General features: G+C 46.6%; 1 long non-coding RNA gene across 2 annotated transcripts in view; it reads right to left on the bottom strand.

Annotated features, from left to right (window-relative positions):
- Positions 1-12,416, bottom strand: part of LOC116444007 — a 219,130-nt gene extending 206,714 nt beyond the window's left edge. Inside the window, exons 1-2 of one of the 2 annotated variants that reach the window (XR_004240148.1) lie at positions 9,859-12,416; positions 6,880-6,994 (exon numbers count right to left, since the gene is read on the bottom strand). This is a non-coding gene — a long non-coding RNA (uncharacterized LOC116444007). The remainder of the gene's footprint in view (positions 1-6,879; positions 6,995-9,858) is intronic. The other variant, XR_004240146.1, reaches the window with a different exon arrangement.
- Positions 12,417-14,123: the final 1,707 nt, after the last annotated feature.

The following is a 14,123-nucleotide window of genomic DNA, read 5'->3' as shown; positions in this document are numbered from 1 at the left end:
GGCACCAGAGCCTTGAGAGCAGGGGCTGCTGCTGGTGGAGAGGGCAGGGATGGCATTGGGTGGGCCTTGCAGCCCACAAACGTGTGCCTGTGGGCTGGGGGAGCCCCAAGGGGGTGGGGAGGGGGTGTCAGCCACGGCAACACAGTGCCCGGCATTGCACATGGACAAGGAGTGGAAGAGAACATAATTTCTTTAAACTCATCTTGCATTCAGCCAGCTGCATATAAATTTCCCTCCATCTCATCAAGCTCTCACTGTTTGGCCTCCTCTGACTGATATTGGCTCATCATACTTAATCTAGGGTGAAATTTCCTCGTCTGAGCTAAATTACTCGCAGCCATCAAGGGAAACGATATTTATTTTTCGTGGGGCTAATGACCTGTCCCCCAGACCCACCCACTGATGGTTATTTACTAGGGCCCAGATGCTTGGGCTCAAAATGAGTGCTAATGTCAGCGGGGGCCATTCCTCATCCAGGGCTCTGATTGAATTGGAGCGATCCCATTGACATTGACTCGGTGACTTTTAAGGCCATTACCCTCAGCAAGAGATGAACTTCTCATCATTGCTCCGACACTGACAGCTGATTAGCGACAAATTACAAGCGGGAAGAACCTAAGACTTTGTTGGGTGAGGAAGGGGCGGGGGGAGAAAGTGGAGGAGGGATTTGGAGGAGGTGTGGAGAAAGCACAGAGTCAGGGAACTTGGAGCGAGGAGCAAAGGAAAATGAAAGAGTGGGAGGGGACAGCAACACCCAGAAGCTGATGCAGCCTTTGGCTGGATGTAGAACAGGGCCCACAGCCAAAGGTTGCAGAGAGGCAAAGACATGTAGTGACTGCAGGGAGCTGGAGTCAGAGCAGGGCTGGGAGGAAGAACCTCCACTTCCAGTCAGCATGTGAAGAACGGACAGCAGGGCCAAACACAGCTGGGGCAGGCAGACAGCTTGGGGGCAGCTGTGTGCCAGCTCTCAGGAATCACAGGTCCCATGAAAACAGAAAAGCCTCCAGGAAAGGAAGGGCGAGAGCTGCCTGACACCCTGACATGCATTTCAATTAAGGCCCTCAGTGTTCAGACAGCAACACCAACAGGACCAAATGCACTGTCACCGTGACCTGTTTTGCCAAGCACACTGGTACCTGAGATTCTCTTTTCACTGCTCTTACACTGCTGAGGGATAAAGTTTTAATGACTCCAGGTCACACCTACAATTTTGGTTCTAATCACAGAAACACAGACACTTTTGCTGTCAAACATGGGAGCAGCCAGGAACCCACACCAGCCTCCTGTGCCAGCTCCCCAAAGAGGCAAGAATGGGTGGGTGTTATTTTAAAGCTAACAGAGAAAGATGCCATACCTTAAAGAAAATGCTACCCCGGTGCATACAGCTTTTATCTGGATGATTTGTGAAGCAGACTACACTCGCCCCTGAGTAAAAGGGAATATTTTCAGTGACACCGTTAATAATGGAGCCATCCTGAAAGGCATTACAAGGAGGCTTGTTGCTCTGCAGTCCGGCATAAGCAGGCTCGCCACACTTTACAGCTCACAAAACACCAGGCCCATTTCAAAGAACAAGTGTCATGAAATACAGACAAAGAAAATGCTTGCGAGGCTGAACTGCTGCAGTCACAACTGCCCACTCTGAAATAAAACCTGGCTCTGGGTACTTGGCAAACAAATGCAGTATGCCTAAGTGCAGCCCGTCAGCTGAGGTATGAAACCCCAAACAACACCTTCAGCAGCGGTCACAGCAGTTTGAATCTCAGCCCCCAGCTGAAGGAAAGCTGCTCCGAGGGACCCCAAGCCTGTGGCCAAACCTCCCCGTGCTCCTGCTTTACAGCTGTATCCAGCACCTGTCTGCCACTGCTTCCAAGGAAAGGCAGCCAAAGCAGTTGCACTGCTCTCCCCTCCACACCAATTCTTATAGTGATCTCAAGAGCTCACTGGGAACGGTAGCATACACTGACACCCTAAAATACTCCGGGGGACTCAGCAATGAGCAGTGCATTGGGCCAGGCGTACAAGTCACTGTGTTTTATGGCCTGCCCCCAGAGCACCTGTGACCTCAACTGTGCTCCTGGAGGTCTGGAGCTACTCCTCTGCAGTAGATGCAGATCCCTCGCTGCAGAACTGACGGGGCTGCCATCAGGCTTGGATGGAGATGACCAGCTGACACATACTTTGATGCAGCGACCGACCAACAACCCTACACGGTGCTTTTCACAGCTACAAGCCTTGTCCTTCCTCCTGTCCTGCAAGTCTGGGCAGGACACAATGGCCTCCTCAGAACATCCTCTGAGGGAATGCAGCTTGGCTTTTTTGACATGAGCTATGGCAAGCGTATCAGCATGGAAGATGTGCTAACGGATGAATGTCTGATCCTCATGGGAACTTCCCTGGCTTTAAAAGATCCTAGTTGCAAAATTTCCACCTCAGAGACCACTCTGTGATCTCATCACTGAGGTTTTCCTCATACAGAGAACTCACACTGCCACAGTTAAGTCTTCCTCTTACCTACTTTCCATCTGCTATCCACACCAGTCCATCAGTGTGCATGGAACCCACCCGTCCCTTCAGCAGTGGCCAGCCTGCTTTGAGAGAAAGCTCTGCCAAACCACCACCTCCCAGCTCTGCAGCACTTCCCTCTCCTGAAGCAGGACAACAGCAACCTGAAACACTCAATAAAAAAAAATTTCTATGGGCAGCAGGCTGGGTTTGATGAGCTCTTTTGGAAGGAAATGCAAAGAAAAGGTTCACCAGCTTGAAATAAGGTCATAATATTGAGCTGATGTGTACAGGAATGCATACGGCTTCCACCCCAAGAAAATCTTTCTCCAAGAACAGGACAGAGGAGCTTTTCTCCTTAGAATTAATCTCCCCAGTAAATGCAGCATTGTGGGGAATTTGTCATCTCCTAGAACAGAAAAGAAATCTAGGTAATTGGAGCAAGGCTAGCTGTCACCTGGCCAAAAAACCCACAATCCATTCACCAACTGCAGCATCACAACACTTGGTCACCAAGCTGCATCTCAGAGCTCAGAAATAGTATAACAGATCTCACATCATCCCTTAAAAAACCCTACATGTTAAAAGGAAAAGATTTCTTGCAACACGTTCTGAACAAGCCCAGCGACACCTGCTAGTGGGAGGAGGTCTGAGCCAAGCTGCCAGGTAAAAGCAGCTCGTCTCTGTGGCTGCGGAGCGCAGCGGGAAGCTGATGGAGTGCCTGGCTGCCTGCGTGTGCTGCACAGTTGCTGGGGTGGGTCGGTCTGACCAGGCATCCAAACGGGCTAATGCTCCTCTTCCCAGCCTGATTGGTCAATTTGGGTGACATATTTTGGGCATCTCTGCTTATTCAGTGACTGCAACTTGTACCCCGTCCACAAATCCCCATCTGCAGCTACAGATGGCCCTTTTTTTTTCCCCTTCCTCCCTTCCCTATTGTGTGGAACAGCTCTTGGAGGCTGCAGAACAGAGGCAGGGATGCAGGGTTGCTGTGCTCTCCCACGCAAGCCAGACAGACATTAAATTCAACTCAAGTAAGGAAACCCCAATTCTGAACCTGCAAACTGTCCACTGTGGAGCCAAAAGTCCCTTTCTCCAGGTCTGGCTCGTACACAAAGCACAGCCCAAGAGCAGCAGTTAAACACTGTTGTAGGATGAACCAGGAAAAAATCCTGTGGAGTTTTTTGACTATGCAAGCTTGATTCTTCCTTTAGTGTTTAATATACTTTATGCCAGACTTTGGAAAATATTCTCTTCTTCTGCACCTCATGAGGAACAAGAAGACTTACCCCCCAACCTGGGAATAGTTCCAAAGCCTGGAAGATCTGGTAAAATGCCACGAGGAAATCCACTTTTACTTGTGTTGCAAGTGTGTCTTTTCTCACATTGCCTCATTCCTAACTCTTCATTTTCTACTTCACTACTAAATAGCGGCATGAGACAAAAAACACCTGTTTCACCATCTTTCAGTCTCATTTCTCTTAACCTCTAGTGAAACTGCACCCAGACCACAGGAAATGAGCTAAACAGCAGAGACTAAAGACACAAATGTTCATATATACACTCACCTCTTTCAATCTGCCTCTTTCAAGCTGCCTGTGCTGCAAGGAAGAGGTAATTTACCTGTACAATGCTACCTAATGCTGGGCTGTTGGTGCTGGCAACCAAACTGTTCTCAAGCCTCGGGGCTTTTGTCTAGGAATGTATTTGTTGCTATTCTTTTGCTTAGGAGTGTAATTGTGGTTATTTTTCATGGTTATCATCACTGTTACCTTCAAAGCAAACAAGCAAGGCCGCAGAGCATAACCATGCTCCAGTTCTGCAAGAATTACAAGTGCTTTTACACTTCAGCTGAGGCAAAGCAAAGCCTTGTCCTCCTCCTCCCTACATTGTTCAAGAGCCTCTCCTGTATTTCAGTGCATTACTCTACAAACATATCTATTTCTTTTTTTTTTCCTTTTTTTTCCCCTTGAGCCTGTGTATTGCAAAGTCCTGTGCTTGTAGAGGCCCACCTTGAGCATCATTAGTGACATTTATTTTACATTACTCCTAGTCTGAAAACACATTTCATGTGATATTTTGCCAGCTGGGCCCAAAACTATTAATCCATTTTTTAAATGCAGACCATTTTGTTTTTAATCACACACTTCTATTTTGAGTTGGGTGCACTGTAATCCATGGAGTTCTGTAATTTTCCACTTCATTTATTTTGGATTTAATGAGCTGGTAATAATGTATCTTTCCAACTGAAATGACTGCCTGAAATGTGGAGCAGAAAGTCACAAAAGTAAAGAACTTGGGCAGGGAATGTTGCTGCCTGAAGTTTTATGGAAATGAATTGAGCAACATTAAGACATGGAAGATATAACAGAGGGAAAGCCATGGTTAAGTGCTGATTTTCTGTTTTCAGTAGTTTTTAAAAAATATTTTTAGTGCTAACTGTTGGGTTAGGCTGAAGAAGTCTTGGTGCACCTCTGCAGAGCATCAGTTAGAGCCGTGATTTTTAACTGCAGAAGGGAAATCCCCTCCTCATTAGAGCTTTAGGCCTAATTCCCATTGCAGTCAGCCCAGGAACACTCGGATGATCCACCTCCCAAATCAGTCTCCTATCCTCCACTTGGGCAGCTAGGCCAGGGGGGTGATTTCAAAAAGCTCTGAGCAACCAGAAGCTTTGAAAGACGCTTGAAAATTAGGCTGCTTAGTTAGATGTACAAATACGGGGCGTTGTTTTGTACCTTGAAGTGCATTCTTTGATGGCTCCCAGATGCAAACCACTTTACCTCTGCTCCAGATGAGCAGGTATTTCATGCTAAGCAATAGCAACCAGAAGTTTCACCTGTTAAATGCATGTTCACGTCCAGTGTGTATTCTTCTGGGTGTGTATGCTCCCTCTGGGCATGGACAAAGGACACTATCATGTTGTTATACCTACAAAATCCTTTTTGGTTTGCCACAGATGGCAAGGATCAGACGTGTACAAAGTAGCCTTGCCTCATGTGAAAACACATGGCGTTTTCATCTTGGTTAATTCTAAAGTAATCCCAAAAGTTGCATCTTCTTGCATAGCAGCTCTTTAAATACAGCAATAGATCCATCACCCCAGCTCTCCATTCCTGGTCAGCGCCCACAGAGTGCCAGCAGTATTTTCAGCAGCAATCTTAGACAAACATTTGTGCAGTTAGCAGGCACAAGCCAAACGTTGTGTTTGGCATGGCAATGCCAGCCACGATCTAGCCCGGCCAGGATGTGTCATCTAGAGCTCAAGAGGAAACTTGGCAAAAAAAACCTAGGCTGTCTCTTTAATGGCAAAACTGCTTTTAAAGATGATGTTTAAAATATTAGTTTAAATGCTACATTCACAGTCCTGTTCTGCAAACTGTAAACAAAAGCTGATTACCCGACGACATTTTCCTCTGTAATTAGGTTCACTCCTCAGTTTAAAAAAAGCCCCACATAGCTTGTAAGGAAAAACAGTCATGTGGTATATATCCCCTGCTCTCCTCAGAGCCTCTGAGTAATGTGACTGTGCTAATTGGTACCCATTAGGGCAGGAATCAGAATCCCACTGCCCCAAACACGCTGCCTTTTCCTGATAATTACAGTGCTGGCGAACACCCCCCCCCCCCCCCAACAATTTCGGGGCTAATCACAGTGAATCCTGTATATAGTGTGATGCTGCATTATTCAAAAAGGTAATGAAATTCCAGGAAACATCAGATGCAGCAGGTACATGAAGATAATTTTGTTTTTATAACCAATTTCAGTCAGATAAATACTAGAATCCTTTCCAATTTTCCCCCCATGAAACTAAAGTGTCACTGAGATTTACAGCCCCCTCAAGTTCTCTTTTCAGAGGAACATTCATTTACATAAACAGATAATCCCAGATAAAAATTTCCATTAGACAAAGGTGAAATGGATCAATTTTCTCTGCCAAGACAAATCTTAAATCTTGAACAGATAGGGTCATTATTACACCAGGCCCATTTCAGAAATAATGTATTAAAAAAAAAAAATCAGCCGATAGCAGCCATTTCCAGCTTTCCAATTATCTTTAAGAAAAGCTTATTCTGTGGACAATAAAGCACATTACTGCACAATATGATACAGTCCATAAAGATCACAATGTTTTATGAAAGGTTAAAGAAAGCTCAGCACATTTAGGGGAATGTCATAACCCACAAAGTCTTTCAAGACTTAACCAGAGCCCCGCGCAGGCCATGCCAGCGCTGTGCCGCACGTGCGGCGCTGCCCTCCCGCTATCGCAGCGGCGCTTCCGGGGGCACCTGGAGATTGGGGGTCCACATGCCGTCACACGGCCTGGAACGGAGGGCCTGCCACAGCTCCTCTTCCCCCCAGGAGGAAGCAAATTACCTGTCCCTTCTCAGCGTGCTGGGGAAGAGGAGATCCTTGCTGATGACACCATGCACACGGGGTCCCTCTGCCCCATCCTCATGACCAAAGGGCTCTTCTCAGCCCGCAGGAACACCTGGCACATAGAGAAACATGGAATGAGATCACTGTGCTGCCTCTTCCTGCTCCACCTCCACCCTGGGCTGGGCACTAACAGGGCAGAGCCTCTCCTCCCCACCACAGGCCCCTGCTCCCCAGCACCTGCTGTGGCCCTCCCTGCAATGCCAGAGCAGAGCATCCAGCTCTGCGGCTCTCCCCCAGCCCCAAGCTCCAGGGGGAAGGCCGGGCAGCTGGGGCAGGAATGCCCTCCCATGGCAGGTAAGCCACGCTGCTCTCCAGTGCCACACAAGTTTGTCAGGCCCCTGGGAATGGAGTTTATGAGGGGTGACAGCAACAAGGAGAAGGTGCCAGAAATCACTGCCTAATAGACACGGCAGTCAAAGCAAAACAAGCAGCAACTTACCTGACTTGATTTTTCATCTAACAGGAATCAGATTTATTTGCCATTTAACTAACTGCTCCTTACAGACATCACAGGAGGAACAGGGAGAGGAGTGGTATCGGAGTGAGTGACACTTGGCTAGTGTCAGGAAACAAGATCCCATCACAAGAGATAACCTGCAGGAAGGCTTTATCCTGCTCAATACCAAACCCCATCCTGCAGATCCCTAAGCTTGCTCAGGAGTGCAGGTGATAAGGCTGCACAAATCCCTGGGAGAGTTTTAGGCACCACAGGAACTTCAGAGCTGGGGATGTGCTGTCACTTGCTCCAAAGTATGAGAAACAGGAATTACCTGAAACAGAAATGGACACCAAAAGGCACATCTGGACGTGCCTTTCCAAAGCCCTACCCTATACCACAGCATCAGGCGAAGTTCTTTTCACTCCTTTGCTAGGAGCACCACAAGACCTCCAGGTGAACCCAACAGTCTCCTGAGTGGGAACCTGGTACAGTGACTTTGTCTGTGGTATTTTAATTCCTTTGTTGTGATGGATCTTCTGGACTGAAAAGCCCAGTGGGACAGAGGCTGCTTGGTGTCATTTACCCTTACAGCAGCCAGCACCCAGGACCTCTGGGTTCTCTTCTCCCTGGCCATCGCCAATAGATAATGCCAAAACTGCGGAGTAAGAGCAAGCCATTCCTCTGTGAAAGGAAGGCCACCATCTATCTAAGTGCAAAAAAGATGTGAAACTGCACAAACAATTTTCTAACTTCTCTTCAAGGGTCTTCTGGTTCAACTGCCAAAACCAGAGACATACCAAATCTGAAAAGTCTAATGATACGGAATCCCTATTTGCTGGTAAAACAAATCACCACGTGAGCAGCCACGAAAAGTTCCTTCCTGCATTGCTAGAAATGTGAGTACCTTTTAGTGACACCAGAAGAAAAAAACCTGACAGGACACAGCTGAGCCATTGGACTGTTCACTACAGCTCTATCAGCTCACCAGAGAGCTGGCAGCACCAGTGCGGGATGGAACCGTGCAGGCTGCAAAGGATTAACACCACCCTTGTATCAGTTCTTGACAGATTTTTCAAGCCATGTTTGTGCTTCTATTCCTGTCCAACAGGAGCATGACAGAAAGCCTGCTGTCACCTTCTACAGCTTGAAACTAATTGTAAACTATTAAAAGAATGACTTTGTGCAGAATTTCTGAATGACTACTGGAATTTTAACCAATACCTTTGGTTTGAAAAAAGGGGATTTTCTGTAAAGTAAATAAATGCCCCAGTGCTGAATGTAAATTAAAAATAATCACAAAACCCACATCTGCTTTATCCCACCCCAAACTGCAAAGAGCCCGTAAACTACAACACTTGTTTTCAACTTCATAAACTCTCCTATCCCACGTGAAAGTAAAGGATCACAGCTCACAGAGGAGGCAAGAAAGAACAACAAAGAGCAGAAGTTCACGTCTATCTGCTCTCTCTTTCACACACACACAAACATTCAGATTTCACTCTCTGCGGTGGATGAGAGGTGTGACATTTTCAAGAGGGACAGTGTTTGACTTGCTAGTAGGTTTAAGATCTCCAGCAGGCTACGTGATTTACTGATCACTGCACAGAAGTCACTGTACAGGAGGGACTTGGGTTGCCCAAACAGGGATCACTGGATCACCTTTCAACTTGAGACTGGGTCCCAAACACTTCTAAATAAAACAAGATAACTGCTGCAACCCAGAAAAAAAAAAATCAAACAGCCCAGGCAGGCCTTTCCTACGAACCAAGATAACTGTGGTAGATCATGCTGGGGTCTCATATGCCCCATTGTGCAACCTTCCAGCTGGATTTTGAGTAGCTAAGGATGCAGAAATCACAGGAGAAGAAAAGTAATGTTGATGTTCAAAAGCATCAGGCGATGTGATCAAAGCTGTTGGGCGCAGCAATCAGCACGGCTTCAATACACAGAACTTGCAGCTCACTAGAAGACAGTACATGGCTGACTTCATAATTTTATTAAATTGCTTTAAGTTTGAGCTGAGAAAATCTTCCAAGTAGAGCCATACTTCCTTTAAGTGCTACTGGAAACTTTCTTAATGTGTGGAAATACTTACTGTTGCCATCACTGGCATATCAGTCATAACATCTAATGGTGTGGAGATTGTTGCCTTATAAAATTCACAGCTGGGTAGCTACATGGCTCAAGGCTAAAACCTATTTTAAAATCCAGTATTTTAGGAGGGAGAATGTTTATTAAAACATTTTGCCCATTAAAAATATATGACATATCATCGGTCCTTCCATGTGATGCAGTGCCAGCCCTTTTTTAGGCAGTCCACTTGGGATGACTGCTGAAAACCTGGCAAGCCTGTTTGACAAGTCCACATCCTAATAACTTACTAGTCCATCAAAAAACCCACAAACAAACAAACAAACAAAAAACCCCTCAAACAAAAACCCCCAAAAAAGCATTCCAGCAACCTGAAAGAAACTCACCAGTGCCCCTGATGTAGCGTGCCCAGAACTCGCTCACACACAGAGCCACAGTTGGTCTCTTCACGCTGACAGTCACACTGACATGCTTGCTTGATCTCCTCATGGCACAAGTTACACTGAAATAATAATGAGGCTGCAGGTTTTTTGTTGGGGTTTTTTTGTGGTTTTTTGTTTTGGGGTTTTTTTTAAATGGAATGTGGTGAAGAGAGAAATGTTGATAAATATTCTTTCAGCAACTCCAGGGGCATTTGGCATCCACTTCCATTAGCTGATGCATGTCTTAACCTGGAGAACACAAGGATGAATACTTTGAGGCTAAACAAAAAACCCAAGATTGCTGTCTCTTCGACCGATCCCCCACCTGCACAGGAAGGATCCCCCTTGTCCTGGGTGAATCTCCCTCCGCAGCGAGCACTCCCGCTGAAGTCAGTGGGATCACCCACGGAGGGACCGATCGCCAACGTGAGTGACCAAGTTCACCATCTGAGCCCACCTTAGAAACAGCTGGCACATCAATCGTTAATTGAGAAAATTATCTGAAAAGCTCTGACAAAGTTGAAAGGACTTGGATACGGAGAGATGGATGTGCAGTCAAGGTCATCTGTTCTCCTGGGTTGTCTCTGCCCATCCTGCAGCTCCCTCTCATTCTGGCTGGCAGTGGCAGGTCTCTCCATGACCTGAGGAACACCACAGCCCTTCCCAGCTGCCTGCGGGACATGCTTCTGTTGGGATTTTGCTTCCTGCAGCATCACGACCAACGAGGCCAGGTAGGAACTAAGAGTTCTCTCTTCCCGAACCACTGACACCGTTTCTGGATAGCCAAGGAGGTGAGGATGAGGGCAGATCAGGCTGCCTGAACGCAAGCAGGATGGCAGGTCCTTGGATGTGAGGTGTCAGCCATGTTCAGTGTGGTCTTTGTGCCAGCCAGACTTCTCACAGGTGGCAGAGTTACTTGTTCTTCCTACTTGCTGTGCAGAAGAGAGGGCCAAGCAGAGAGCTACAGCTGTTAAAGTCACTTTTCTACTGCAGGAGAGGTTCCTCTGGGAAGTTAACCCAATCACGTCCCGCTGTTCCAAGAAAGCACAGCCCATCCAGTATGTCCTGGTTCTAGTTGACCCCAGCTGAGCCTTTGCTTTGGACTAACTCTCCAGCAAAAAGAACACCATGTTTTGTACTTGAAACAAAAATGTCACCACTGCTAACAACCAGGAAAATAACCCTGACCTCACTGCACATCCCCTTGCAGGACAAAGCATGGATACCGTTATTCATACTTGTACTGTACAAATGTTCCCAAAATGTCAGTCTTCTCTAATGACCCTAAAGAGACTGAAAATTAAAGTGCAGTTCTGGGCAGGGAAGTGACTCTATTAAAAGAGACAGAGAGAGAGCCCATGGCCATTGCCCATAGCTGTTCTGAGCTGCCTTCCAAGTTCTATATATTAACTAAGCCTATGCACCAAAGCCATGTTTTTAACTACTGTCAGCACGGCGGAGTCACTCCAGCAGCAATCGAGCAAGCTGTTCTGCCTCATGCCTCATCACCATTTCTCACACTCTGCATCAAAGCACCAACATTAGCAAATTCAGCTGCCCTTCAAACTCCCAGCTCCAGTCAGGAGGAAGCATCTGCAGCCATTCAACTCCTTGCAAGGCTGCCGAAAAAAGTCCCAGCTTGCCAGGAATACCCAGAGTAGCCAAGCCCGATGGCTCTCCATGACACGTGGCCCTAGGACAGGCAAGGGAGCTGCGAACAGCTCCACATCCCCACGCTGCTCTTGGATTCCCGCTCCAAACCCCTCCCCAGCAGCACAGATCATCTGCAGGCTTTCAGGAGTCACTCCTGCCATTCAGCATGTCGGCGGGAATCAGATCTCAGTGGGGGAAGAGCACACTTCACATGTTGGTACGATCACTTCCCAGTGACACAGCACAGGCTGACACAACCGCGGCTCCAGCACTGTGTCTTCTGCGGAGCACAAAGCTTTCATTCCAGCAGTCACTCCAACAGCAGAACACCGTCAGAAGGCATCCATCAGCTTAGCAGACTGTAGGAAAACAGGAAACAGAATCAAGATGGGCTTTGGGCAAGAGTAGCAGAATTCTAACTCCTCACGGCTCAATGTACACAGCACAGACAGGGAGTTCAATCACTGCCTCGTTTTTCCCAGAACACCAGGTTACTGTCATTCCAAGGTCGCAGAGAAAGGAGGAGCAGAAGCAGAACAGAATTCTCAAGACTGGTCAAATCCAAGTGCTCTGCAGCCATTTGTGGGACATGCTGGTGAGTTTTGTATGACTGATGAGATACAGTATACAGCATGGTTTGTGAAAGGGAATGGCAAGGAGGATGCGACTAGACAACAGAGGAAAATTCCAACAGATGCTTCTAAGACTGGGAAATAATCTTCTATGGACCTTGCTTAATGTTTGACAACCTAAAAAAACCAACCCATTAGCTTAAATATGTGGAATTAATAGATGAAATGGTCAAATAATTTGATGAAAAAAGGGAAAAAATTAGGTAGGAAAGCAGGTTCCAAATTTCCTTCCCTCTCTTGTCTGCTGAGAATTTTTAGTCCAGGTAATAGCTGAAAAGGAGCATTCCAGGTCGCCCAGGCCCCCATGGAGATGGGACTGGGGCATCTACTAGCATGAAAAGTAGACAAACACAAGACATCGTGAAATAAGGGATTAAAAGCAGTTGCAGGAGTTGTTACACTGTACTTGGTTCTTCACCGGCATCCCAGTACTTCGTAATACACGGCCTCCTCCTTGGCACTTGTAAGTCTCCATGACTTAATGAAGCTAGACAGAGAATGAGGATAAGAGAGGGAAGATAACCTGTGTATCTTCAGAAGAACACGGAATTGCAATTTTAGTAATCAAAACAACTGAGAAAAACCTATCTCAAGACAAACTAAGTAGCAAGGGGAAAACCCCAATCTGGCAGGCAGGCGACAATATCCACAGTGCAGAGAGCTGAACAGGACAATCATTTCCTCCCCGTTTCCTGGATCTTTCTGGAGCATTTTGGGAGGCAAGGCAAACCTTCATTTTGATATTGCCAATTCTCAAACCACACCACTGCTACTTAGCAGAGATTGTGGCATTTAGCAACACAGACAGGAAAAAACATGATTTGCATGTGTTCATCTTGGCAGATGATGAAAAAACAAGCCAAAAGGAAGTGCAGTGAGATGATCCCAAATGCCAGTACCCAGGCCTTGTTTGGATTAAAGCAGTGCTTCATATATCAGATTAAAAAGCACAGTAAAAGTTTGGAAGGAATTTTGGAAAAGGTCAGTTGATTTCAGCATAGGACTCCTCATCAGAACCAAATGAGAACGTGCGTCTGTGGCCCTGCTTACAACGACATTCAAATACCTGGAGATATCCGTCAGCACCAGTGAGGCTTTACAGCAAAACCCACAGGATGACTTTACAGAAAGGCTGGTTTGACTTTTAAGTGCCTTACAAACACAATCCCCTTTGGTAAATTTGCTGTCAGACTCCAACCAGGTGAGGGGAGCCTCAGACTTCCAGAGGAACGGTCTGGTTCTTTCTTTAGCAAATTCCCAAACCCACATACTTCTCCAAAATTACCTTATGGACCAAAGCTGTCCACAATGCCTGGAATTTTACCCTCATTGTAAATACATCAACTAAACTTACCCCAACTAGAGAAGCAAAACCTCTCTAGTCAAAATAATTGGTCACGAAGTGCCTTCTGTTGTGGCATGAATTCCAGTTGTGATAAAATTTTATAGGCAGGCAGGAGTGAGAGAGACCTTTAAATATGAAAAACAAAACACCCGAACTCCACAGAAAGGACTTTTTTCCTCTACCAATTTCACTGCAAGCAGACTGTTGTGCTAGGAAACACCACCCCACATGATTAAGAATCTTTCCAAAAGCGGCTTCTCTCTTTCCCTGAAAATCCCTGCAGTTCTCAAAAAAATTCTTTTATTGGCCCCAGACCGCTTCCACTTTCAGAACGTATCCAGAAAAAAGTGATTTGTGAATTACTTCCAGTTCTTTCAGTTCAGGACTCTATTATGCTGCACAATTGTTCGTGTGTATCTGCTTAACACGGAGGGAAAAGATGTTGCTAAATTGGGAGCAGAACAGTGGGCTGGGCAGGAGAGGTGCCTTCTCCATTGTGTGCACAGGGCGGTTCTGCTGACTGCAAGGGCTCGCACAGCAGGAAAACACCCAAGTGCCATCCCTGCTCTTGCTATTGGCAGCTGTTCTCTTATCACCAA

This window comes from Corvus moneduloides, chromosome 5 (genome assembly GCF_009650955.1).
Source record: "Corvus moneduloides isolate bCorMon1 chromosome 5, bCorMon1.pri, whole genome shotgun sequence".
Classification (NCBI taxonomy): Eukaryota; Metazoa; Chordata; class Aves; order Passeriformes; family Corvidae; genus Corvus; species Corvus moneduloides.
The sequence above is the reverse complement of the archived record's forward strand: the minus strand, read 5'-3'. Positions and strand labels throughout refer to the sequence as shown.